General features: G+C 46.0%; 1 long non-coding RNA gene across 2 annotated transcripts in view; it reads left to right on the top strand.

Moving 5' to 3' along the window:
- Window positions 1–27,448, top strand: part of LOC139049624 (uncharacterized) — an 81,469-nt gene that overhangs the window by 5,408 nt on the left and 48,613 nt on the right. The gene's annotated exons all lie outside the window — the stretch shown is intronic.

Below are 27,448 nucleotides of genomic sequence, written 5' to 3'. Positions count from 1 at the left end.
GTAAGACTACACATGATATCAAAATCTAGTAGAGGGAAAAATAGTTCAAGAGGAATACAAGCTAAAGAAAAGTCGCTTTTGGATAAACTATAATTCGTGTCCACTAAATGCAGTTGCTGGCTTGCTAATGTAGTTGTCCTCTTCCCTTTTAACATACGGCTTCGAATATCTGGTTGTGGCGACTAAATGAAATCAGTTTCTCTGTGAATAGATGGCATCCATATTCTCTATTATGCGCTTACAATTGTCCATAAGCATTCAAGAAAGATAAGTGTTTCTTTAACTGCGCATTAAAACAGTGACCAATTTGGCCCACATACGCAAGCTCACAAATCAGCAGTAGCCGTAAGCAATGCTGGCTGAAAATCGCCAGAGATGAAAAATGCCTACCCTTTCGCAACACAGGATGCAACCTTTTTTAAAAGCACATCGCCTTCTCGTGTATAGTACGACTAATTCTGTCCAAAAAGCATCTTTTGGGCAATCATAACCATGTGCACACCCAGTAGTGTCACTTCACTTTCCGTCAACAGAGGCGGCTGCTCGCTATGTCAACCTGCCCCTCCCCTCTTGCCACTCCCTCGTATATTTTAACGCACATATTGTAGAGTGAAGGGGAACTAAATGAATAAGGTAATGCTACTATTCTCGCCTGTAATTCTGTATTTAGATTAATTTTTTATGCACTGCTAATAATCTAATTTGCAGCTTTTTTTTCAAGGTTATTGTGGAATGTAGTATTAGCTGCAGTATCAGGAATTTAGTGCATCACTGATAAGCGCTGCTGCACAAATATCTTGCTTTCTATCTTTTGGTAGGAGTTAACTTCGAGCGCGTGAACGCCTGTCCCTTTATTTCCAAGATTTACTGCACTTGTTGTATGAAACAACTGATAAATTATATTCACTTGTCGATCATGTAGACTTCGCTAATTACAGTATTTTAATTACTGTAATTACTGTATTTCTAATATTTTCTTTATACATTAGCAGCAATTCAATTACCCGTCGTTCATAAAATTGGAAAGGGAGCAGCAATTATCTAAAGGTTTAGTAATGAACCCTACCTTCGAAATTTTTGAACTGGATAGATCTCTGCTCATGGAAGCACAACGTTGAACATGTATTTGCCATATGTAGTGACAGAATGAGCAACTAGAAAGACACGATACATTTGACGTTGAACCTTGCTTTATTGCCAAAGTAGGAGACGAAATAGTGTTTGATTTGCTGTTTCTTCTCCCCACACGCTTTTGTTTATCATAAGCACCCCTGAGGTATGTTCTTGAAACAATAACAACAACAGCTATTCTAAGCCACATGTGCACGCCACTTCTTATATTACGATGTTGGTGTCATTATGGGCCCTATAACGTAAAAGTACTCCAATATGTTTTTATTCCAATCTGCTGACGTCAAATTTGCGAAAACGCCCACGCATGCATCGGATGATGACCCGCAGGGCTGTCTGAACAGACCAATCAAACGCTTTCCTCATTTACAGGAACCTAGTTCTGTTTGCTTCAAAAAACGAATAACATTGCCAACACTTAGCGGCTTGTTTTATCTAATTGGCTGGCAAGAGGCGAGCAGAACGCTCAACTTGAGGGAAATTCGATGGGGCCGAGCCAGTGAACTGAAAATCGGTAACTGGGTGAAGAAGGTGGTGCCAGCGTTGGCAATTGGTCCGATTTCAATTACTTAGCTTACGGCGGTTGGTCGAAAATCGTGGCGGCATGGAACCGAAGGTTAAGAATGCCGCTAAAACGGATCATCAGCAAAGAAGAATTGGCAGAGCGAGGTCGTAAACGTGCCGAAAGTGCTCGAAAACGTTATAGGGCTAGGCAAAAAGATTTATTGTAGGCAAATAAACCCAGTCTCTCCGGCATGTGTGAGTAGCCAGTGCCTGAGTGATCGGCGGCAGCCATCTTTTATTCCTTTCGGAATGGGTCAGGCTGCCAGTATTCAGGGAAAAAAAATCAGTTTTGTTCGGCCTATTAATGCATGCATGCAAGCCTACACATCACTTTGACGCCGTGGGTTTTCGCGGTTTTGTGACGTCGCGTGACAGGCAGGTCAAGTGCATGCAGCCCTAAAGCTTTGAATAATAGCCGCAGTCTAACAGCGAAAAGGCGTCGAATCAGAAAACATTATTTTTCTTTTGTTCAGTCCCATCATGCAATATCAGTGTGTACATCTCATTACAGATGGGGAGCTATCGCGGTTTTCATGACGTAGAGTTGCAGACAGGTGAAGTGGGTGGTTCAAAAATATCTTTGATCAATCGCGGAGGTCTGTTTGCAAAACTGGAATAGCAAAGTTTGGAATAGCTTTGCGTTAAAGCGCCCTACATCTCTTCTCGCGCTACAGATAGAAGTGCCTGAAAGCTTGCGCCAAGCCCGCTGTTCCATCATCACTTCTCTGCTTCAGCTTATTCACTTCATTGACCCATTCAGCTGCCATGCGCGCAGAAGTTTACCGCCTTTTGCTATGACCCCGAGCCGTGAATAATACAAAGGTGAGAGTAGTGACTGCAACACAGCCGCCACCCAATGGGCTGCAACAAGGGTGCCCCCACGCCTACTGACACAACTGTGCATGCCATACCCTATTGCCACACTTCTTCAGCAGTATGAAAAGTTGAGCACAACCTATATAAATGCCACCCTTTCGTCATTATGCAGGCACTCATTTCACATTTGTGTTCTTGACTGCATCTTTTTTGGCATGGTCTCAAGATTTAACAAATCAGGGTAGTCTGCAATCTTGCTTTGGACACCTTCCCTTGATTTATGCGTACATGCTTTCTGGTGCATAATACGCAGGGTAGTGCAAACCATACCAGTTTTAAATCTTGGAATCCCCAGGAAAGTAATTTAAAACTGTTTTCACAGAGTGGTGCATAAGCTCTAGCAGGAATGTTTCTCCAGCAGACTAGTGGTCGTATCTCATTACGCTTCTTTTTAGTAGGAGGAGGGAGGAATAAACTTTATTAGTAGAAATGAGCCGGACGGTAGAATCGCCCGAGGTGGGCGGCTTCCCTAGTCCAGGATGCCGTGGGCCTGAGCTGATAACTTGGCCCTGCTCACCAGGCGATGCTGGTCTTCAGGGCTCGAGCTTGTCAGCTGGGCCTCCCACTGCTCGACGGTTGGTCCGGTGATGGGCGGTGTCGATGCGTTTTTTTGACATTCCCATACCATGTGGTAGAGGGTATTGGGCCTAGAGGAGAAAGCGCATTTGTGGGTATAGCTCGTAGGGTACATCGCGTGTAGCAGGGTGCCGTGCGGGAATGTGCCGGTCTGTAGTTTTCGGAAGATCACCGCCTCTTCTCTTGTCAGCTGGGGATGCGGGGGTGGATAGATCCTCCTACCCAGCCTGTAGTGGCTCAGGATATCGGCGTATCTTTTCGGGACGCTATCTTGTTGGTCTACCGGTGCTCGTGAACCTGGTGGGATAGCCCGGAGAATGTGATCTCGGGCAGCGGCATTAGCCGCTACATTACCCGCCAGGGACTCGTGTCCCGGGGCCCAGACAATGTACAGTTCTGGAAAATTGTCTCGTTTTTCGAGGATGCTCAGGGCTTGTTTGGAAATGCTTGTTTTTTAGTAGATATATTTATTTCTGTACTTGTAAACATAAACACACGAATTCAAGACATGTGGGTGTTTTCTAAATCCAGTGTTAAATTTTTGCCTAAGATTACAGATCGTCTGCTACGGTGTCTGTACATGTACATATGCGAGTGCCTCACAGAGTTTCTCCAAAAAAGCTGCGCTATGTTGCAGAAGTGTGAGGTGGCGCGGATGAAGGCGAAGAGTGGCACAGCCCATCTTACGATGACTGCCGATAGTAATGCTTTAGCCTTGAATCAATACAGCGACACAACGCATGGCCACCGTTGAAACGAGTTATATATCAGAAGTGTACTGTAGCGAGCCTCATCTTTCGCCCTTTAGTAAGCACACTTGGTGCCATCTAGCACCACTGCCGCAAAGCCTGCACGTGTTCTCCAAAATGCATGGCAAACAGGTGTGTTTGAACACTGAGAAACGCATCACGCGGCAACCCAGCTCCTCGCTCACGCTTCATTCTAGATGCGCCAAGCAGCGTGAACGCTGCTTGGCGCATCTAGAACTGAGAGCGTGGCCAAGCACGGCACGCCTGTGTCTGTCAACGCTGGAAATTGTTCCCTCCCTTGCCGCGTGCTCAGTGGCACTACTTAGTGACTCAGCTTGCTCAGAGGTTCTTTGAAGAGCGACACATACCAAGTGCATTCAAGCTGCAACTCACTAAAGCCTTGGCGTCAAAGCCATTCAGTGAAAAGAAGAATATATGCTTAGTGCATTTTCGGTGTAGTCTGCTAATGTATCAATCAATCAATCAATGAATCAGTCAATCAAATCTTTATTTCCAAGAACAGCTGGGGTCCTTTACGCGAAAAGCGGCAGTAACACCACTTGAAGATACCTAAAGGCCCACGTGCATGACAGCGGTATTACGATTCATACGTTCAAAAACAAATTTACAGTAATCAAGTACAAAATGCAGTTTAAAAAAATTAAGAAGGGGTTGTGCAAATACAACTACGGAACAATAGAACAAATAAAGTCAATATATAAGTACACTCCAAAACAGTTGTACACTATAGTTGAAATATTCAATGTTCACGTGAATACACATCATAAAATGACGAAAATAAACGTGTTACAAAGAGTAATGAAACATACTTGATCATGTTCAGGCAGTATAAAAGACATCAGACAAGAGTTAGAAAAAATTCACGCATTTATTTTTTTGTAAACGTAGAAAAGTTGGCACCTTTCTCTTCATATTTATTAAGTAGTGACGGCAGTGTGAATCTAAGAGACTGCAAAAAATAGGTCGTGCGGGAACGAGGAACAAGCCACTTGTCGGTGCTGCGGGTGCGTGAATGCTTCTACGAGATAAATATAGAATAAACAGTTTGAATTGTTCGTTTGGGAAGAAATCGGCATGCATTAAACGAAAATCGAACATGCGTTTCACACTGAATATTTTATAGCGGGTAAACAATGTAACTGTAGAACTATTGCGCAGAGCGTTTGCAATATACCGAAGTGCTCTTTTCCGCAATAGGTGAATTGTAATAATGTTACTAAAGGTTGTGGTGCCCCCGACTAACAGGCAGTAATTTATATGGGAAGAAAAAAGAGCATGATAAATCTGAAGTTTAGCATTTTCTGGAAGAAAGTGCCTACATCGTGACAGAACACCAGCAGCACACGATAACGGTTTAGTCAGTGGTTCAGTATGACATCTCCATGTCGTATGAGCAGGAAACGTCACGGCCAGAAGTTTATGTTTCTCCACTATTTCGACGGGTCGCTGTCCTTGACGAAGCCCTGTAACGTGGGTTTGATTACACACAAAAGCGGATAAATTTAAAGGATCTTTTTTCGTCCTCTTACAGTGGCACATTCTCAGTGGCACATACCTATTTACCCTAGTTGGCGTGGAAGACGTTCATTGAAGAGTGGCACACTAATACTGGCACATACCCAGTGATCTTTACTGGCGCACCATGCATTTTGGAGGCCATGTGCAGGCTTTAGAGCGACGGCGCTTATAGGGCAGAATGTTTTTAGGGAAGCACGAAAGAGGAGTTCCACTGGACTGCATGCCTCACACATGATTTGTTTGGCGTTGGCGGACGGTGGCAATACGTTATTTTGCTAAATTGATTCAATGCTAACCCATTAGAGTCCACAGTCATCGTGAGATGAGTTCTTCCACCTTTTATTTTCATTAATAAAGTTGCGTTCGTGAATCAGTGCTTGTGTGTACGCCTTACTTTCGTTGTGATGTTGAGTTGCGTTTTTAGCTGATGTAATTTTTCGCGGCAACGTTGATGTCCCTCTTCTTGATGTCTGGCGTTTTAAGCTATAATGGCAAGTCAAGCAACTTAGCACACAACAATACGATGTAAGGATAGTAGTTTTATAGGCCATATAAGCTTCGAAACATTCTTTTACTACCTTAATTAACAAGCACGGTGTCAGCGCACATAGCAAACATCAACACAGGAAGAGCGTGTTAAGTCACTGTCAGAATGCTGGTGTGAGCAACCGTAGTAGCAGCAACGAGCGAAGTCTCCCTCGTGGGACCTTTCGCTTCAACGCAAGAGCCGCGGGAACACAGCACGCACAAAGAAAGGCATGAGCCGTTTGCAGATAGCATTCTGGGTACGGTGCGTGCGACCGCGCGCCGCTGTAAAAGCTCCCTCCCCCTTCCCTCCTTCTCTTCCTCGCTGCTTCCCCGTTTTGCTTCATCTATGACGTGCGAGATTAAGCGCGACCATCAGTTCTCCTTGCGCGCAACGGTCTGTACACGTCACACATGTCGTTCAAAGTACAGCGGCCCGAGCCGGCGCGCGCTGCCGGCCCATCTCCACATGTAAACCGCGGCCCTTCCCCACCTTCCCCACGGAGCCTGGCGTGTGACCGAGATGGCCGGCTTCCTTTCTTTTGTGCGCGAGATTCAGCCGCGATCGTCGGCTGACCCTAACACGCTTTCGCTCGCACATACAGCATGTGGCGCACTGCGCGCGGCGACGATTTTATCGCCCTTGCACTTTATATGGGATTTAACGGTGGCGGCGATGGTGACGGTAGAAATGAGCTTGGAATGTGCATGTAATTGCTATCGCAAAAAAACAGACAAGGACACATAAAACAACAACAAAATGACCACGAGAGGTGGTTTACAAGTCTTGAGGTCCTGCATTCAACAGTGCATCTCCTGAACTATTACCACCAAGGAAACGACTCTAATTTGTTTATAGGCTAGCTTCCTAACACGTAATAAAGTATAAGAGCTTTATACTTGAATCCTGCAGCAAGCCATCCACTATAACATTTAAATTTTATCAGTCAAAAATGCCTCCGGAACTCACTGTGGCGTTAAGCTTTATTCTGATCTAATATTCCAAAAGAATTGCAGGTTGTGATAACGTTATTTCATAAAATACTGATTACACGTGTTAGAGAGCGTGGTGTAGTAGTGGGAACGCACACCGTGACAGTGTAACAGAAAGCTGGAAATGATCGACCTTTCTGCATTTAACACATGCTAAAGCTTTAACTCTGGTATCGCTTGTCTCATAGTGGGGCCCTCCCTCTCACCATCTCATCCTTAATATCCTGTCAACTTGGTAATATGCTGAACTTTAGCAGACTTGGTAACAGTGCTGACTGCTTAGCTTGGTTTATGGTTGCGTTAATAGTTGCTAGTACCCTCTGAGACTCCGTGGTTCCGTGTTGAAAGATTTCGTGGTTGAAATATAATCATATTTCACATTTTCTAGATTTCAGCTATGCCAAAGAAATTGTGCACATTAGAAAAAAATGTGGACCCCTTCCCTGTACTTCCAGTTTAGTCGCGGGAGTTCTAAACCGCGGTCTTGTTGACATGCTCGATTTGATCGAACTTTTTAACGCGATAGTGTCAAGGGCCCCGTGTCGCACACAAATCCGGCGTCGGCGACCAGCGTGCGGTGTCGGACGTTGCTTCCGCAAAAAGAATTTTGAACCGAATTCCGAACGACGCATGCCCAACCACTCTTCTGGCACCAAAGCAGCTTATACCTTATCTTTAATTCTTTACAAAGTTATTCCTCAGAATTTCGAGAACGATAGCCCACAAAAAAATGTCAAGAAAAAAAAGCATCGACGGCGCATATCTTTTATGTTTGATCTTCTCAGACTGAAATATTAACAGTGCGATACATTAACAGGATACCGACCAACGCAAGAGGCCGCGTTTGTAACAGTCTCCTTGCCTTCGTGTATAGCGTTCACCGTCAGCGCTTCACGGTCGACGTTGCGGTTACACAAACTGCAGCTGCCGGGAAACACCAAATGCCGTCAAGGGACTTTTTAATGCTATCGCGTTCCACTTTCAAAGGCGAAGATTGAACGTCCTCCAGATTTTTCCTTGCAATATTTACAATAAAATTCAATTCAATGCAATACCAATTCAGGCTTGCAACTCCTGTTTCAAGTCTGAGTAGTTGAAGCTGCTTAAAACCTGTTGAACCCGCTGCAGTTCATCATCATCATCATCACCATCACCATCATCAGCCTGGTTACGCCCACTGCAGGGCAAATGCCTCTCCCATACTTCTCCAACAACCCCGGACATGTACTAATTGTGGCCATGCCGTCCCTGCAAACTTCTTAATCTCATCCGCCCACCTAACTTTCTGCCGCCCCCTGCTACGCTTCCCTTCCCTTGGGATCCAGTCCGTAACCCTTAATGACCATCGGTTATCCTCCCTCCTCATTACATGTCCTGCCCATGCCCATTTCTTTTTCATGATTTCAACTAAGATGTCATTAACTCGCGTTTGTTCCCTCACTCAATCTGCTCTTTTCTTATCCCTTAACGTTACACCTATCATTCTTCTTTCCATAGCTCGTTGCGTCGTGCTCAATTTGAGTAGAACCCTTTTCGTAAGCCGCCAGGTTTCTGCCCCGTAGGTGAGTACTGGTAAGACGCAGCTATTATACACTTTCCTCTTGAGGGATAATGGCAACCTGCTGTTCATGATCTGAGAATGCCTGCCAAACGCACCCCAGCCCATTCTTATTCTTCTGATTATTTCTGTCTCATGATCCGGATCTGCCATCACTACCTGCCCTAAGTAGATGTATTCCCTTACTACTTCCAGTGCCTCGCTGCCTATTGTAAATTGCTGTTCTCTTTACTTTACTTTAGTTTTCTGCAGATTAATTTTTCAACCCAATCTTCTGCTTTGCCTCTCCAGGTCAGTGAGCATGCATTGCAATTGGTCCCCTGAGTTACTAAGCAAGGCAATATAATCAGCGAATCACAAGTTACTAAGGTATTCTCCATCAACTTTTATCCCCAATTCTTCCCAATCCAGGTCTCTGAATACCTCCTGTAAACACGCTGTGAATAGCATTGGAGAGATCGTATCTCCCTGTCTGACGCCTTTCTTTATTGGGATTTTGTTGCTTTCTTTATGGAGGACTATGGTGGCTGTGGAGCCGCTATAGATATCTTTCAGTATTTTTACATACGGCTCGTCTACACCCTGATTCCGTAATGCCTCCATGACTGCTGAGGTTTCGACAGAATCAAACGCTTTCTCATAATCAATGAAAGCTATATATAAGGGTTGGTTATATTCCGCACATTTCTCTATCACTTGATTGATAGTGTGAATATGATCTATTGTTGAGTAGCCTTTACGGAATCCTGCCTGGTCCTTTGCTTGGCAGAAGTCTAAGGTGTTCCTGATTCTATTTGCGATTACCTTAGTGAATAGTTTGTAGGCAACGGACAGTAAGCTGATCGGTCTATAATTTTTCAAGTCTTTGGCGTCCCCTTTCTTATGGATTAGGATTATGATAGCGTTCTTCCAAGATTCCGGTACGCTCGAGGTCATGAGGCATTGCGTATACAGGGTGGCCAGTTTCTCTAGAACAATCTGCCCACCATCCTTCAACAAATCTGCTGTTACCTGATCTTCCCCAGCTGCCTTCCCCCTTTGCATATCTCCTAAGGCTTTCTTTACTTCTTCTGGCGTTACCTTTGCGATTTCGAATTCCTCTAGACTACTTTCTCTTCCATTATCGTCGTGGGTGCCACTGGTACTGTATAAATCTCTATAGAACTCCTCAGCCACTTGAACTATCTCATCCATATTAGTTATGATATTGCCGGCTTTGTCTCTTAACGCATACATCTGATTCTTGCCAATTCCTAGTTTCTTCTTCACTGTTTTTAGGCTTCCTCCGTTCCTGAGAGCATGTTCAATTCTATCCATATTATACTTCCTGATGTCAGCTGTTTTACGCTGTAGTTGCTCAGTGGCTATGGTGTTGGGCTGCTGAGCACGAGGTCCCTGGCCGCATTTCGATGGGGGCGAAATGCGAAAACACCCGTGGTACTTAGATTTAGGTGCATGGTAAAGAACCCCAGGTTGTCCACATTTCTGGAGTCCTCCACTCCGGCGTCCCTCATAATCAGAAAGTGCTTTTGGCACGTACAACCTCATGATTTAAAAAGATAGGCCGTTGAACACGCAGGGAAAGCAATTTTACTAAATATAGTAAATCTGCTACTATTTAGCGTAAATGTCTCTCGATGCACCTAAGTGGTCTCCAATATTCCTATGGGATAATTTCAGCTAAAGTTGAGAAGAATGGGTACTAATGTCGGATGGTGATACAAAAGTACTTGTGGATGAGGCCAGGGAACTTCTTGGCTGCACCAAGATCAATGGCAAAAGGGCATAACACTTTCGCACCACTGCTATACCATAAAGAACGATATTGCTTCAGAAATTGATGGGGTGCACGCCTGTTGTGATCGGCCGTTGACCCCGCGACAACATCCGGTCAAGGCTCTCGCGATTATGGGGAGGGGTCGACGGCTTCATCAAAATGATTCTCAAAACAGATAATTCGGGAACTGCGCGGGAGTTCCTCGGTCAGGATAAGTGTGGGCAATTAGCAAGGGTACAGCCATCACTTTCAGCCGCAGAAATCGGCCAGTCTTCGCTGCAGAGACGCTGTCAGTGCAATCATAGAGTCCATCACTTGACAGCTGCCCTAATTGGCATGTGCACGCCGGAGAACCAGTCAGCGTACGCCCACACCCCCCCCCCCCTTTCCCTATATGTGCCCAGTGATGTGCGTGGCTTCCGATAAAGCCCCCATCGGAGCGAAAGGGCAACCGGCCTCCGTATTGGTGGGACCTGATGCCATCGATCTCCTGACGCCAGATTCAGAGAAGTGACTGAACAGTGACCACACCGGTCATAAAAGGAGCAACGGCCGGCGGGAGTGATCGGCTGCTACAACTTCATCATAAACTTTTTTTCTGTAATAGCTTGAATTGGGTACATAAACTTGTTTGTCAAACATCCAAAATATCGGGCCGACCATCATGTTGCATTACCCCTAGACGACCGAACTGAATTCCACATCTTCGGACCTCCAGTCGCAACATGCCTTAGATTTACTGGAAGCGTGGCAGTTCGGACTAGTCGTTATTCTATTGTCTGACAAGTTTAAAGGCCGAACACACAGGAGACGACAACAGTGACAAGCGCTTACTTCCAACTGACTTTAATGCGTAAAACCGATGATTTTGTAGGTGTTAGTATAAAACAGTGCCACCAGATAAGGTAGAGAAAACGACATACCTTGGATCAAGTCCTCCCCCAAACGTGAGGCATTACAACGTTAACGACTAATCAATGCAACGCGAACGTCTATCGCACCAGCCTTCGTATTCCAAGAAACTCAGTTCCTTTTCTAATAATGACACAGAGGGTTCACCGGCACTAGCGTACTCCTGAATCTTAATTTGTGCCGCTGCGACTATAACCTGAGTGCGAAGGTTATTGCGCTTTTAAATTACCGCCGTGTCTTCAAACACTGTGATACTGCCGCTGTTATTACAATGAAAAGCCAGAAAAACGCCTTTTTTGCTCCGTATGTTATTGGCATATTCCCGAACAGGGTCGTTAAGGCACGTCATAGTTTGACTGACGTAGCAGGCACCGCAAAGAAAAGAGATCCTGTAAACAACTTGTGTGGAGCAGAAAACATGTACACCAGCGTACTGTCAGATCTATTGAAATCGATCAGACACCTGGTCTTTCAACGGGACTACTGCGACTCTGTCAACATTTAGGCCAACATTGATTGCTGTGCTGTCACTAGGCTTCTTTTCTCTGCGAATTTTCTCCGTAACAGAAACCAGCAACACCTCCAGTTAGCTCAAAGTCTTAAGGCGGTTCACCTTACCTTTGAAACTGGCATCTATAGCATGGTGGCACGGTCTATCGAGGGCATTCTAGAAACACTTGGGAACAATGGCTCTCTTATCCAGTGTACTATGACAGGATGGTTAACGTAGCATTTGTTTCTGCTCTCGAGGATCATGCTGCCAACAAACGTGGTCTGCTCTGAACTGCCATCTAATATCTAAAGATCTAATTATATTGTGTTCCGACATATCGTGGGTCAGAGTGAGCGGCAACAAATACGTTTTCAACGCGGCACTGGTCTGTGCGGCAAGAGTAACGAAGTCAACTAAGTCCGAAATTAAGAAAGGGGCTGACAGATATAATAGCCTACTGTGGTATAAAGTCTGTAAACAGGATTGAGGTACCTCAGAAAGGCTGGCCAACGTGTCGATAGGAAGACTTATATTCAGTAAAGGTGGCCTCGTCTTCCTCGACATGTTAGTTTCAAAGGTTTAGTGCAGTGACGTCACGTGTGAATATTGTAGGTGGCGGTTGGTTATAAAGGGAGGTCACCTTAAAGAAACCCTATGAAACAGGAACCACCCAAACAGTGACCTTCAAAAATACAACACCGCTGCAACCAAACTTGATTGAGCCGAGGTCCTCAAGCCCCGCCTGAGGATCACAAGAACAAGAACGCCTCTTCTTACTACAAAGTTCTCAAACGCACTCCCAAACGTGAATAACATCCTCAATAAATGCTACCCAATTTTCACCAGCAACCAGAAACTTAATAACATTTTTCCCAACTCGCCCAGAGTAGCCTACAGACTCAACACTAATTTTATAGATATTCTTGTGCATACCAAACTAAGGACAAAGAAGAAATTGGGAACCGCCACAGGTGCTCTACATGAAAACCTATTCAATCTACTACTACAGCAAAAAGTACAGCGTCGAATTACGCACACATGGTAACTTCGGCTTTCACGTGAACCTCAAGCAACGCACTCTACTATCTAGAATGGGCCGCTTATAGCAAACAATACATAGGTGAGTCTGGACAACAAGTTCATACAAGACTCAACGGTCACGGCGCGGACACAATTTACCTAAAGCAGTAGTCAGCAACATTAATGAACATGGCCATATATTTGACAAAGCGAGGCTCTATATACTACAAACAAATTTCCGTTCACCTCGCGAAAGGAAATATAAGGAATCCTAACTCATACACAAGTTTAATTGCCTACACCCGACGGGAATTAATTTGGCACGTGGTAATATAGAAACTTTAAAAGCGGTAACTTAAATCTAAAATTTTCATATCATCAACCAAGACGCAAAACACATTATGTCACCAGCTAACCTTAATTCTTAGCCTAACCTATTCCTCCATTTCGAAAGTTCTTTTCTGCGTACTACTCAATTTGTTATACTTTTTCATGTTTTTACGTTTATATCAACTGTACGACCCCCTTTTTCCATGTACCTGCCCCCGCCCGCTTCTGCGCACGTCAGCCTCCTATTTGTTATTCCTGTTTCGGTCCCCCCTCGCTTTTCTTTTTGTGGGCTTTTTATTGTGTGTTTATTCAAAACACTCTCACCAACACGTTCCGAAGTCCACGACATCAGCATACCTTTTTCGGCGCCTGAGCAACATAGTGTATCGCCATTTTTGTGTTCCGCCGTAACGACACCTACTTTGAGCTACTGGGGATAACGTCCCTTGAAAGACCATGCCACTGCCTTCCAGTTACATTGCACCCCAGGCTCCTTGTCGCCATCTTAACTACTTCAAAATTACTCGATGCATTGCTGCTATGCTACTCAAGTCACTCTTTCAACTCGTGTTTTTTGGGGGAGTCTTTTGTGTTACTCGAGCGCTGACCATCTGACCGGCTCTTCTAATGCCAAAAAAACATGCCGCCAACGACAACGCTGAATGCTACCTAACCTCTTGCTTCCCCAACGCCCCCGTGCCCCCTTTCTTTTTTTGTTTTCTTGTTCTGTCTCTTTTTTCCTCTTGCTGTCCTCCATTTTCTCTCTCTCCTTTTCCTTCTTTTCTTTTCTCTTCGCCTTCCCACTCTCCCGCTCTTGTCCCCTCGTCTTGGGAACGATGGTCACAGACGTCAGGCGACAGCGCTCATTACCTCTGAAGTCTCTCCCTTTATAACAAACCGCCACCGACAACAAACGCACGTGACGTCACTGCACAAACCCTTTAAAACTAACATGCCCAGGATGACGAGGCCGCCTTTGACGAAGATAGGTCCTCCTGTCGAAACGTTGGCCAGCCTTTCTGAGGCACCTTATTCCTGTTTGCAAACTTTATACCACGAAGTCCACTAAGTGACACTCAAGGAACAAGGCACACATAGTTTACAATGAACATTTATCAAGTACCTGCGTTAACAAAATATTTAAATACATCAATGTTTTCCTCTTCGTCCTTGAGCGTCATTTAGTTCACTTTATCACTCTTTCCGCGGACACGCGTGTCACGTTGAAAACTTGTTTTTTTGCTGCATTAAAAACGTGTATTTGGCCAATGCAGGCATTTGTCAAGTACCTGCATCAAAATAATTTTTAGATTCGTCAATCATTTTCTTGTCGTCCTTAAGTGTAAACGGTTCCGGGTGGTACACGTCAGTGCAATAACGATTGATAGGTCTCAGGTTGGCACATATACTAGCGTTGTTTACGAATGCTACAAAAATCACCCCCATAAACTTGTCGATGTGAGACTGAGTCGAGCCACTTTACTTGGAGGGCTTTACATTACAAACGCAGAGGGCCACTTCCCGTTTACGATGCCTCTTAAAACCGAGATCGAGCACTGTGTGATGAATTCCGTAGGATCAAACAACATCGCCTTGACAAAATCATACAATGTTGCTTTGAACTACTCGATCATCTGCACCGATTTGTCATTTTCTCTCTCAATGTACATTCTCTTGTTGTACACTGGCTTGGCGTCATGGATGACTACATCTTAATGCGAGTATCCCTACTCTGTTTCTTCGAGACCTAGGTTCCTCTACGTGAGATTATCGGTTGCAGGTGCGTCGCGTCAGAAAATAGAACTGCACACTGGGCCTCGGGTGTGGCAATGTATGAACGAGGAAATTAGTGCATGTCAATCAAAATTGTAGGAGCACCACACGTAGGCTTTTCCGACGTGCGCGCAGTGCATGACTCCCAGGATGACGTGGTTGCCTCAGTGTATTGGTTGCCAGATGCTGCACACGGGAAGATTGAGGACTTCTTGGCACATACCTTTATCCCTCGACACGATCTCCGTCCAAATTTTATGGGTGATTTCAACGTAAGTACCATATGAACGAAGCTCGAAGGCACGTAAGCAGGAAGAAACCCCACTACGCCTGGTTCGTACGTTGCTGGCAAGGAGACCTCTGCATGGAATTTTCGTCATGTGCACAACGCCCCCCTTCGCAGGCTGGTTCTCGTTTGGATTTCGGATTCACAAACATGTAAGTACGTACATGGCTCCACTGGATGCCCTTCGTGACCTACTTTTCTGAGCATAAAGCACATCTGACTGTAACTCAATAAATCCATGAAAATAAGAAGACGACTTTCAATATACTTACTACTTGTAGCTACCGTGTTCAACCAGTTTGCTACGGTCTGCTATGACGACGCTTCTCCAGATTACGCTGTGACTGTACTTACACGCAGGCCTGTGCCTGTTTTATTCCTCAAGACAAACCAACCATTTTTAGGCAATCCCACATAGTGGTTGGGTGCCTGGCGAAAACTGCGACGGACACTGGAGAAGGCGGAATGTGCATTCCGTGCACAATGTAGGGAGGCGGGGCGCAAAAGCTAGGGCTTTGTTGCGAGAGGCACAAGATCAGGAGGAGAAGTCTTCAGGCCGCGTGGATTAATGGGGAAAATGCTTATTCGGTGGTGGTGGTGGATGGCAAAGGGAGCGTTAGAAATGCCGCTTCCGTTTATACCAAAGACCCGGGGGCCACCGAACAGGTGGCTATTGCTCTAGCACTAATTGATTCAAGAATAATAATATATAGGGTTTAAGGTGCCAAAACCACTTTCTGATTGTGAGGCACGCCGTAGTGGGGGACTCCGGAAATTTTGACCACCTGGGGTTCTTTAACGTGCACCTAAATCTAAGTACACGGGTGTTTTCGCATTTCGCCCCCATCGAAATGCGGCCGCCGTGGCCAGGATTCGATCCCGCGACCTCAGCAGCCTAACACCATAGCCACTGAGCAACCACGGCGGGTTATCTGATTTCATCGCCTGACGCGAATGGTGTAGAACTTTGTGGAAGGCACGCGGGTCTCAACGATTAGTCTGGAACATTCGATGACTGCTGTATAAAAGCCGACGCGCTTGACCCGCTGATCAGATTTTCGACGATTGCCGACCGTGTTCGCCGCTATCGTTGCACTATAAGTGTCGCCTCTTTTGTGGGCACAGGTTCGCCCAATAAAAGTTAGTTTTGTCTTTCACAGTATTGCTACTGTGTTCTTCAACGTCACCACCACGTGACATCTGGTGGAGGTGCTTTTTGTTCATGTACCGGACTCCCCCGACAAGCCGTGATCCAAGCCCTGACCGGAAAGAGAACACCAACGTAGTTCCAGACCATCGAGCAAGCCGCCGTCTTCAACAGCTCCCCCGGAACACGGACTTCTACCTGAGAAGACCAAGAAGATTGTGGACAAGGCAATCCCAATGGCAGCCGCAGCGTCCCCCATCGTGCTGCAGCCAGCCCGGGAAACCACCGACGTTCCGCGGTTCCACATTGGAGGACCCGGAAAGCTGGCGGGAAATGTATGAGAGGGTCGCTACGTTTAACAGCTGGGCAAGCCACGACAAGCTGCGACATGTCTATTTCGCATTGGAGGACGCCGCCAGGACGTGGTTCGAGAATTGAGAAGCCGCCGTGACCACGTGTGACCAGTTCCGAAGCGGCTTCCTGCAAACATTTACAAGCGTCGTGCGAAAAGTGCGCGCCGAAGCTCTACTGGAGACCAGAGCGTAGCTGCCGATTGAGACAATCGCTATCTTCAGTGAGGAAATGAGTCGTCTGTTCCGCCACGCCGACCCGGAAATGTCCGAGGAGAAAAAAGTCCGCCTGCTGATGCTTGGTGTAAAGGAGGAACGTTTCGGCGCATTGATACGAAGCCCACTGACGGCCGTAGAAGAGTTCCTTCGCGAAGCCACCAGCATTGAGAAAACACTCAAAATGCGGAACCGGCAATTCAACCACCGCACGAACTTGACAAACTACGCCGGAGTTCAGTCACTGGCCACCGACGACCTGCGCGAGACCATCAGGGCAGTCGTGCGAGAGGAGCTTTCAATTAAATTAAATTAAATTAAATTAAATTAAAATAAATTAAATTAAATTTATTTCCGAGAAACATCTGGATGGCTTTCTGGCTAAAAAGGCCCAGGAAGTCGTTACAAGGCATAGCGGACAAGACACATGAAAAAACAGGTATGATCGCAAGCAATGGAATCAAACACGATTTCAGCTTAAGAGGAAGCTTTATCTCGGGCCCAACTCCGACGCGGCCTATTCAAATACATGTAAAAACGCAAAAACGTTTTTATGAGATAACCCCTGGACCGATTTTAATGAAATTTGATGCATTTGAGAGAAAAAGTTAAATTCTAGTGACTGTTTCAAGTGGAATTTTGATTTAGGGCTTGAATTTTGTTAAAAGGATTTTCAAAAATTCAGACGTTTGAAAAAAATAGAAGCACGAAGTTTACAAACGAATAGCTCTGCATCAAGAACAGATATCGCGATTCTGTAAACGGCATCCATTAGACCACTCAAAGCGCACAAATTTGTTATGTCAGTTTACATCTTACGTGAATTTGTTACGTTGTTTACGAGGGTTCTGCAAAAGTTGTAATTACACATTTCCCCATTTTTCGAGGTTCATGTGTAACATATCAATTTTGTCCGCTTTAGATGTACTATTAGGTACAATTCACAGAATTGCGATATCATTTTTTCTTGCTGAGTTACGGAGTTGTAAGCTTGATAGCTTCGTTTTCTGAAAATTTGCGATTTTCGCCAAATTTTTATAAAATATTGACGACCTAAATCGAAAATTCGAAACCAACAGTCACTAGAATTTAAGTTTTTCTTTTAAATTCAGCAAACCCCGTCAAATTTGGTGCAGTGGTTGCCTAGAAAAACGAATTCTCCTTTTACATGTATTTAGATAGGAGCACCCGAGCTAAAGCTTCCTCTTAAGAAATCAGTTTTACAAGATACACCAAAGAACAGCAAATTAAGTATTGAAAGAAAGAAACAAAAATGAGAACAGGTAACGAAAAGACGCAAAGTTGAAGTTCGTTCTCAAATAACAATTTGAAATGCACTGTACGCAATCAGTAGGCATGACAAAACAAAACAAAAAAAACAATTACTTACAATACGATACATAAGCAATCGCAAACACTCTGTACACAACAATACACAATAGGCCAGAAACACGATATCAAACCAAAAGGTCACTCACAATACGCTGGATCTTTTATTTAGTTACAATTGCACAACCTATGTTCGAAGCTTCCTTCAACTATATCCAGCAGTATTTTGGTGGTTATTAAGTGTTACTGGAACATTGTGAGCAAGTGACTGAAGTTTGTAATTCGTACGAAAATGTGGTATCGCCCACATATCAGTGCAGCGCGTTTTAACAGTCGACGAGTAACGTCGTAACGACGCCAGAGAAGAGAGGTAATTAACGATTTTAGTTGATGAAAAAGTAAACAACTTCAATAACCGAAATTCATACATTTTATCCGCGCGAAGTAAATTATGCTCTAGAAATGCTTCTTTCGTGGTATCTGTGCGTTCAAGATTTGAAATTTGTCGTATAATTCTTTTTTGTATGGCAACAATCTTATTCCTATTAGTTTTAGTTGTGTTAGCCCAAACCAGGTTGCAGTAGCTTATGTGTGAATAAAACAGAGCGCAGTAAATTTGAAGCTTTGCTTGTAGTGGAAGAATACTACGACAGCGCGATAGTACCCGTGTAACTGCAGATACCTTTCGACAAAGAAATTCGATGTGAGTATCCCATTTCAAATTTAAAGAAAAATATATTCCTAGAGTTTTGTGGTCACTGACAATGGCAACAGGCTGGTGTTCATAGCTAAGCTGATGGGATGAGGAAATCTTTTTGTTTTTTTGCACAGAATATGATCGCCTTTGTTTTGGTTGCATTAATCCTGAGCCTATTTTTTTGGGACTATAAAAACACCTTATTGAGAACTTCATTGCATTTCATAATTGTTTGATCTAAATTAGAACCGCAGACAGTAAAAGTGGTATCATCAGCGTATATCATAAATTTAATTTCGGTGTCTATCAGAACAATGTCATTAATATAAATATTAAATAAAAGTGGACCCAGTACGCTACCCCGAGGCACTCCGTGCGTGACGGGCAAAAAAGATGATTTGTTATTGTTAATATAAACACTTTGCTGTCGGTCACCCAGGTATCACTCAAGCAAGGCCAAAGGTTTCCCGCGAATCCCGTATTGTGTAAGCTTTGTCGTAAGAACGTCGTGGTCAATAGAATCAAAAGCCTTACTAAAATCCAAAAAAAGACCTACTGTATACAACTGTTGTTCAATGTTTGCCAGGATGGTTTCCTTTAAGCCCAATAACGCTAATTATGTAGATCTTCCCGCTCGGAAGCCAAATTGAGAATCTGTTATCAGATTTTTCATGTCGAAGAATTTCGTTAATCGTGAAAATATGATTTTTTCCAACCCCTTAGAAAAAACTGGTAGAACAGAGATTGGTCTGTAATTCCAAGCATTGTTTTTGTATCCCTCCTTGTATGTTACTGATACTCTAGCCTTTTTCATGGCATCGGGTAAAATTCCACTCTCCATCGCTAAGTTAAAGATGTAAGCAGGTGGGGAAGTGATGAACGGCAAAACATGCTTAACGGGTTCAACTTTAATCTTGTCGATATCTAGAGCCTTACTATTTCGCAATATCATAAATTTGCTGTGGATTTCATGTTCGTTGGTTGGTTCGAGAAATATACTGTCAACAAAATAAGCTTCAAAGTATCTTCCCTTCATCGCAACCTGAAGTGGCCTCAGTCGCCGAAATTGTCAAAGAAGAAGTCCAGCGATCGCTCGGAGTTCCCGAGGTACAACCACAATCATCCTAGCCCCAGCCAGAAGCGATGACCTACGCCGCCGTCGCCCGCCTTCAAGGTCCCCCTCCACGACCGCGCCAGGACCCTGTAACGCCGCAATTCCGTCGACCACCGCCACCACCGCCAGCGCGCCCACCCGTCGCCCAGCGCAGCTACCCGGGGAAGACTGACATTTGGCGCGCTCCTGATCATCGCCCGCTCTGCTACCACTGCGGCGAAGCTGGCCATATGTACCGCCGACGCCCCCACCGCGACCTGGGATTGCGAGGGTTTGCCGTCAACGCACCGCACCTTCGGGAAGGTGAACGCCCTCGTGACATCGCCGACTACCTCGCTGCTACTCAGTGGAGCCCTCGACGGCCGTCCCGGTCGCCGCAGCGCCGACCATACACCGGCCCAGCACAGGGCCGCTCTCTGAGCCCATATCCGGAAAACTGAAAGCAGCAACTGATGGAGGTGTGGTTGCTGTTCGTCGAACTGACGAAGATGCTCTGCCACCGACGAAGACGACGAAGAGACCATCTCGATTACATAATAACGACAGGCCGCCATCCCGACGAAGTCAGGAAGCCAAGACTACACCGACGAAAGACGACTTGATGGCGCGACGTTCCAACTTCAGTTCAACAGGACGCAGCCGTGATCCCACGCTAAGACCTAACTGCAACAGCCAGACAAGTCACAGGAGGACAACTGCCTACCATCCGCAGACGATTGGTCTCACGGAGTGCCTGAACAAGACCCTCGCTGACATACTAGATACGTAAGTCGACGTCCAGCACAAGACGTGGGATGCGGTCCTGACGTACGTAACATTCCCTTATAACACGGCGGTGCAAGAAACAACAAAGATCACGCCATTTAAGCTGGTTTACGGCAGGAACCCGACGACGACGCTCGACGCCATGCTGCCGCACGTCACTGACGAGGAAAATCTTGATGTCGCTACCTATCTCCAGCCTGCCGAAGAAGCTCGACAGCTCACCCGCCTACGGATCAAGAACCAGCAGCGCACCGACAGCCGACACCACAACCTGTGACGACGCTTCGCCGAGTACCAGCCCGGCGACCGTGTTTGGGTATGGACCCCGATACGCCAACGAGGACTGAGTGAAAAACTATTGCGGTGCTATTTCGGACCCTACAATGTCATCCGACGTATTGACGCGCAGGACTATGAGGTCGTGCCAGACGGCATTTCACATTCACAGCGGCACCGCGCACGATCTGAAGTTGTCCACTTGGTGCGCCTTAAACCCTTTTATGGACGCTGACGAACTTCCTTATTTTGTTGTTTTCTTTGCTACGAGTGCTTTTCTTTATTACTTTTTTTTGCAGCATCGGGTCGACGCTTTTTAAGAGGGGGGTAATGACACGTGTACTTACCTTTATCTGGTGACCATGTTTCGCCGCCTAACAAGTGTTATTGCACAGCGCGGGACGCGCCTGCATGTATCCGAAGTTTCTGGAAGGTTATCGATGCTTTTATTCGCTTTCTGTTGTCGCCGAACCTTATGTTATCTGATTTCATCGTCTGACGCGAATGGTGTAGAACTTTGTAGAAGGGACGCGGGTCCCAACGATTAGTCTGAAACATTCGACGACTGCTGTATAAAAGCCGGCGCGCTTGACCCGCTGATCAGATTTTCGACGACCGCCGACCGTGTTCGCCGCTATCGTTGCGCTACAAGTGTAGCCCCTTTTGTGGGCACATGTCCGCCCAATAAAAGTTAGTTTTGTCTTTCACAGTATTGCTACTGTGTTCTTCAACGTCCCCACCACGTGACACTATTACTTAGGGCGCATGGCATTCCCCCTGCCACATTCTAAGTTAAATAGGCCACAGGCGGTTACATTAAGGCTTCTGCATGCACGAACGTACCCTAACCCGCTCATCATGAATATAATTATTCCGGGCTGCGGTGTTTCAGTGTATTGTAATAAGTGTGGGGGTTTGCTCAATTTAGAACACATGCTTCGGCACTGCTTGGCGTTGGCCGGTGATGGTTCTCGAGGTCAACAGTGGGCGCAGCGGATGCGTTCCAATGAGGTGCTGGCGGACCAACTCAGGGCTGTCCAGAGGGCCCGTGTGACGACAGAGGGACTCGGCCTCTCTGTCCCGACGTGGGAGCGGCTCGCATCAGTCCCAGACAGATCCCTCAAGACCTAAATAAAGTACTTCATACCACACCAGAGACGGCGGCGGCAGACAACATTGTGAACCGAAATGGCTATGGGAATGAGCACACAACAGCTCACACTACAAGAACGAGGCACTTAAGTTGAGAGATTTGGTAGTTACTTGAAGCATTTGAGAGTAACAGCTCGGATCTTTCGCGTCATTATTATTATTCGACGAAACAAAATCAACGGTGCACTAACAGCAGAAGAAATAGACATGGCCGGGTGGATGTTACGAAATGTTACGAAAAAACATGTGGATGTTACGAAATAAATGAAAAAATTGGCCGAGCAAGAGGATGTGCAGACAATCCGCTTTTTCCAAGTACAACAGAAAATTCATCAATGGTTTCCTAGGTGGTACATATGACATTTGATCAGGAGAATCCAATCATATTACCAGGAAAAAAATTAGTTAACGACAATGTTAGTTTTCAGCGTACATGGGCGCACTTTTCACGGGGGAGTGTGTGACACATAGAAACAGCATTTGGGTAATCAAACGCCGAGAAGAAGTGAAAGAAGTAATAGGATATTGTGTTGTGTGAACGGCGTCCAATTCCAGACCATTTCGACGAGAATTGCCTACTCTTACTGCTTACACAGTAACAAAGACAATCATCAGCCTAGCTGCGCCCAGTGCAGGGCAAATACCTCTCCCATACTTCTCCAACTACCCCGGTCATGCGCTAATTGCGGCCGTGTTATCTCTACAAACTTAATTTCACCAGCCCACTTAACTTTCTGCCGTCCCCTGCTACGCTTCCCTTCTCTTGGAATCCAGTCCATAACCCTTAATGACCATCGGCTGTCATCCCTCGTCATTACATGGCTTGGCCATGCCGATTTCCTTTTCTGGATTTTAACTAAGATGTCATTATTTCGCGTTTGTCCCCTCACCCAATCTGCTCTCTTCTTATCTCTTTAGAATACACCCATCATTCTTCGTTCCATAGCTCGTTGTGTCGCCCTCAATTTAAGTAGAACCCTTTTCCTAAGCCTCCAGGTTTCTGCCCCGTAGGTGAGTACTGGTTAGACGCAAGTGTTATACACTTTTCTCTTGGGGGACAATGGCAACTTACTGTTCATGATCTGAGAATGCCTGCCAAGCGGACCCCAGCCCATTCTTATTATTCTGATTATTTCAGTCTCATGATCCAGATTCCCGGTGGCTATCTGCCCCAAGTATACATCTACTCCCTTACAAATTCCAGTGCCTCGATACCTATCGTAAACTTCTGTTCTCTTCCGAGACTGTTAAACATTAGTTTTCCGCAGATTGATTTTTAAACCCACCCTTCTGCTTTGTCTGTCCAGGTCAGTGAGCATGCATTGTAATTGGTCCCCTAAATTACTAAGCAAGTCAATATCATCAGCGAATCGGAAGTTACGAAGGTATTCTCCATTAATTATTGTCCCCAATTCTTCCCAAGCCAGGTCTCTGAATACCTCTTAGAAACATGCTGTGAATAGCATTGCAGAGGCCGTATCTCCCTGCCTGACGCCCTTCTTTATTGTAATTTTGTTGCTTTCTTTATGAAGGACTACAGTAGCTGTAGAGCCGCAATTGATATCTTTCAGTGGTTTTACATACGGCTCATCTACACCCATATTCCCTAATGCCTGCATGACTGTTAAGGTTTCGACTGAATTGAACGCTTTCTCGTAATCACAGAAGGTTATTTATAAGGGTTGGTTATATTCCGCATATTTCTCTATCACCTGATTCATAGTTTGAATATGGTATATTGTTAAGTAGCATGTGCGTTACTTATTCGACAATAGACCTCAGAGCACCGGTGAAATCTACGCCAATTATCTGGGATATGGTACTCCCTTCGGGCAAATCAATGACAGTAACATATCCCAGATAATTGGCGTGCATTTCACCGCTGCTCTGAGAGCAACTCCAACAAAAGGAGGCTTTTCAAAGTTTCTGCAGTAATTTTCAAGTGTGCTGTCACAAGAGCAGTTCACTTGTAAACTGTTAGAAACGCTTCACCTCATAGTTTTCTATAACAATTTCGACACTATATAGTTTGAAGATAAATGGGCGCAATAAGCTACACCAACAATGCAAAGACTTTTAAGACAACTACCAAGGATTTCGATGCGGTCACGACATCATTATATCTCGAAACAATAGTTATAACTGCTAATCGCCGTGTTAAGTGAAAATTCATTCCGGGACATTCGCATTGGTGGCTTGGTTTCTATGAAACCCTCAGTTGTAGTTTTAAGTCCACTCTGCGAGAAGAAATTCCTGACGTCTACGGCATATTGCACAACTGATTAGCTTAACATACGAAGTAGAATGTTTATTGAATAATAGTTGCTGTTCTATTGCTTAGGAAACCTTTGATATAGCCGTAGATCTTGCGGCCACGCCCCGTCCGGATAGGAAATGAACGGTCAGAGCCTGTGGAGCTCGGAGACAGGGGTACCCCACAGGGGTCTGTCCTGTCGCCTCTGCTTTTCAACGTAGCACTCCTGCCCCTGCCCGAACTACTCAATCAGATCGAAGGCGTCGACCACGCGTTCTATGCCGACGATATAACGGTGTGGACGAACCGCGCGGGTTCCGATGCCTGGGCGGAGGAAGCCCTGCAGAGAGCGGCAACGACCGTCCACGAGTATGCCAGGACCTGTGGCCTGAGCTGCGCTCCACAGAAATCGGAGCTGCTCATGGTACAGCCCGGAAGACCAAAGAAAGAGCCGCCGCCAAACATAATCATCACCATCGACGGCACAGAGATCAAACCAACGCAGCAGATCTGGATACTGGGCCTGCTGTTGCGCAGCGACGGCAAGGCGCACTGAGCCGTCAACAAAATCAAGACCACATCCGAGCTAGTCCTCAGCATGATCCGGAGAGTCACCAACCGGAACAGAGGAATCAAAGAAGAAGACAGACTGCGCCTGGTGCAGGCATTCGTCGTGTCACGCGTAACGTACTCCGCCCCGTACCTCCAGCTTGCGAAGGTGAACCGCGAAACGCTGAACACGACGATAAGGAAAGCAGTAACACTCGCCATGGGCATCCCAGTCTACTCGTCAACGCAGAAGCTGCTGGAAATGGGTGCCCACAACACGGTGGAAGAGCTGGTGGAAGCACACCTATCCCACCAGAGGATAAGGCTGAGCCGGACAGAGCACGGTCGGGCCGTCCTACGCAAGATAGGATGGCAAATTGAACAGCTACCGACAACGGAGCCGCTCCCCACAACGTGGAGAGACGTTATTAAGACTAAGCCCCTCCCCCGGAACATGCAGCCGGGGAGTAACAACGAGAGACGCTCTGCGCGGGCCAAGGCACTGGCTCGACAGCTGGAAGAGGACCCCGAGGTCCTCTACGCGGACGCCTCACTTCCCAAGCACGGAACCAGAGCAACGGCGGTCGTCACCACCATCGATAAACTTGTCACAGGCGCGTCGATACGGACGACGAATACAGCCGAAGCAGAAGAAGTGGCCGTGGCCCTCGCACTCGCACAACCGGGAGTGAGGACCGTTGTCACAGACTCCCAGACCGCCTGCGCAAGCTACCGCAAGGGGAACATCTCTTCCGTGGCACTAGCGATCCTCAACAAATGCGAATCACCGGGGCGGGCCGTTGAGCTCGTGTGGGTCCCGGCTCACTCGCAAGTGGAAGGCAACGCACTCGCCGACCACTATGCCCGAGAACTATCGATCCGGGCCGAGGACGAGCCAGGGCTACCGCACCCCGTGACATGCTACAAATAAATCACGCAAATGTACAGAAGCGGCAGATGTAGGCTTCCCCGTCCGCATCCACAACTCAACCGAATTCAGCAAACGATCGTGCGACGCACGCAAGCGGGGTCGCTAGCGCATCCAGTGCTCTTGCATAAGATGTTCCCAACTTAGCATGACACTTCATGCCCTTTTTGCAGACGGTCAAAAGGCACTCTAGCACACATCCTTGCAGAGTGCACTAAGCCCAAGAACCCCCCACCATCCCTACCCCCCCCCCTCCCCAGCCCCAACCCCCCCCCCCCCCCCCGAGCGATGGGAGACCTTGTTGTCCAGCCCCGACCTACCGACCCAGCTCGCGCTGGCGGCTAGGGGCCAGGAACTGCTGGACACATATGGGACCTGAGAAGAAGGTTCCACCCCATCTGGTGCCAGCGCGCACCAACCGTCACTAAGGGCTCAGCACAAAAGTTGATTCTCTCTCTCTTTATTGAATAATAGACCGCTAACATACGTGTACATTTGACCTCGAGAACCTACTCCATTTAACACGGTTGATCTGACTGGCAGAAAGAGAAAACACGCAGGAAACACTGCTGATAAATGGCAAGGCAGCGTTCAACAAAAATGGAGATAAGGTAGAGAAATTACTAAAGCCTACTGGAAAAGATGGTGCTCCCTATACAGGAAAAATTGAGGGGCGGAAGAATGAAGTCTGCTACTAAATATCAGCTGGCACTGAAGAAATGCACATACATCATGTCACTTGGAGACCGACATCAAAGACACTTTCGGAAAATGTGCGTGATGGAGGGATTTCTCTCAGGCAAAGACCGAAAAGCGCGGATCTGGATATTAAAAACACCTGACAGCTAGATTCGTTGGATCCCCACAAAGATTGTGTAGGGGTGTAAAGGGTGGATCTAAATGGACATCTGTGGACACAGAAAGCTGTACCAATTAGAGGAAGAAGAAGAAAACACAGAGAGATGACGATAAAACCCAAATTGGGACAGCTCCGTGTGTTGATCGTCAAAATAAACAATTTTATTCCGTGCGGTTACCACGTTTCTTCGCTGGCAGCAGCAATAAAATGCGAAAGAACAGCTGTTGGTCAGGGGAAAACATGTTTCGTAGCAATGCTGGTCATCTCGAAGTTTAAACTTCGTATGTCTTCATAAAAGCAGATCATGAACGCTGAAAAGAGAGATTTGAGATTTTGGTGAATAGAATACGTATTAAATAAACCGTTTAACTTGCTGTTTGCAAAGCGCCATATCCCTACTCCATGAAATAAAGAAACGAGAATTTCACTGGTGCAGGAGCTGTAGTATACTGCAAAGAGCGTAACTTAAATGTAATATATATTTCACACCATGGGCTCAGCTAGAGTTTTATTGTTTTATAATGTACATCAAAGGTAGCAAAAGAACAGTGCCGGAAAACGCTATATATTCCGTGTCATGTTTAACATATATAAAATATTGCCGTATGGTGCCTCATACATGCGCACGAAAGAACTTCGGTGTTCAAAAATGCTTTATATTTTAAGTGTGTCTTTGTGATATTGCCGTCTGAGTACGTGCTTGCCAACGC

Source organism: Dermacentor albipictus, chromosome 9 (genome assembly GCF_038994185.2).
Source record: "Dermacentor albipictus isolate Rhodes 1998 colony chromosome 9, USDA_Dalb.pri_finalv2, whole genome shotgun sequence".
In the NCBI taxonomy this organism is placed as follows: Eukaryota; Metazoa; Arthropoda; class Arachnida; order Ixodida; family Ixodidae; genus Dermacentor; species Dermacentor albipictus.
Note: the sequence above shows the minus strand (reverse complement) of the source record. Positions and strands in the feature narration are given on the sequence as shown.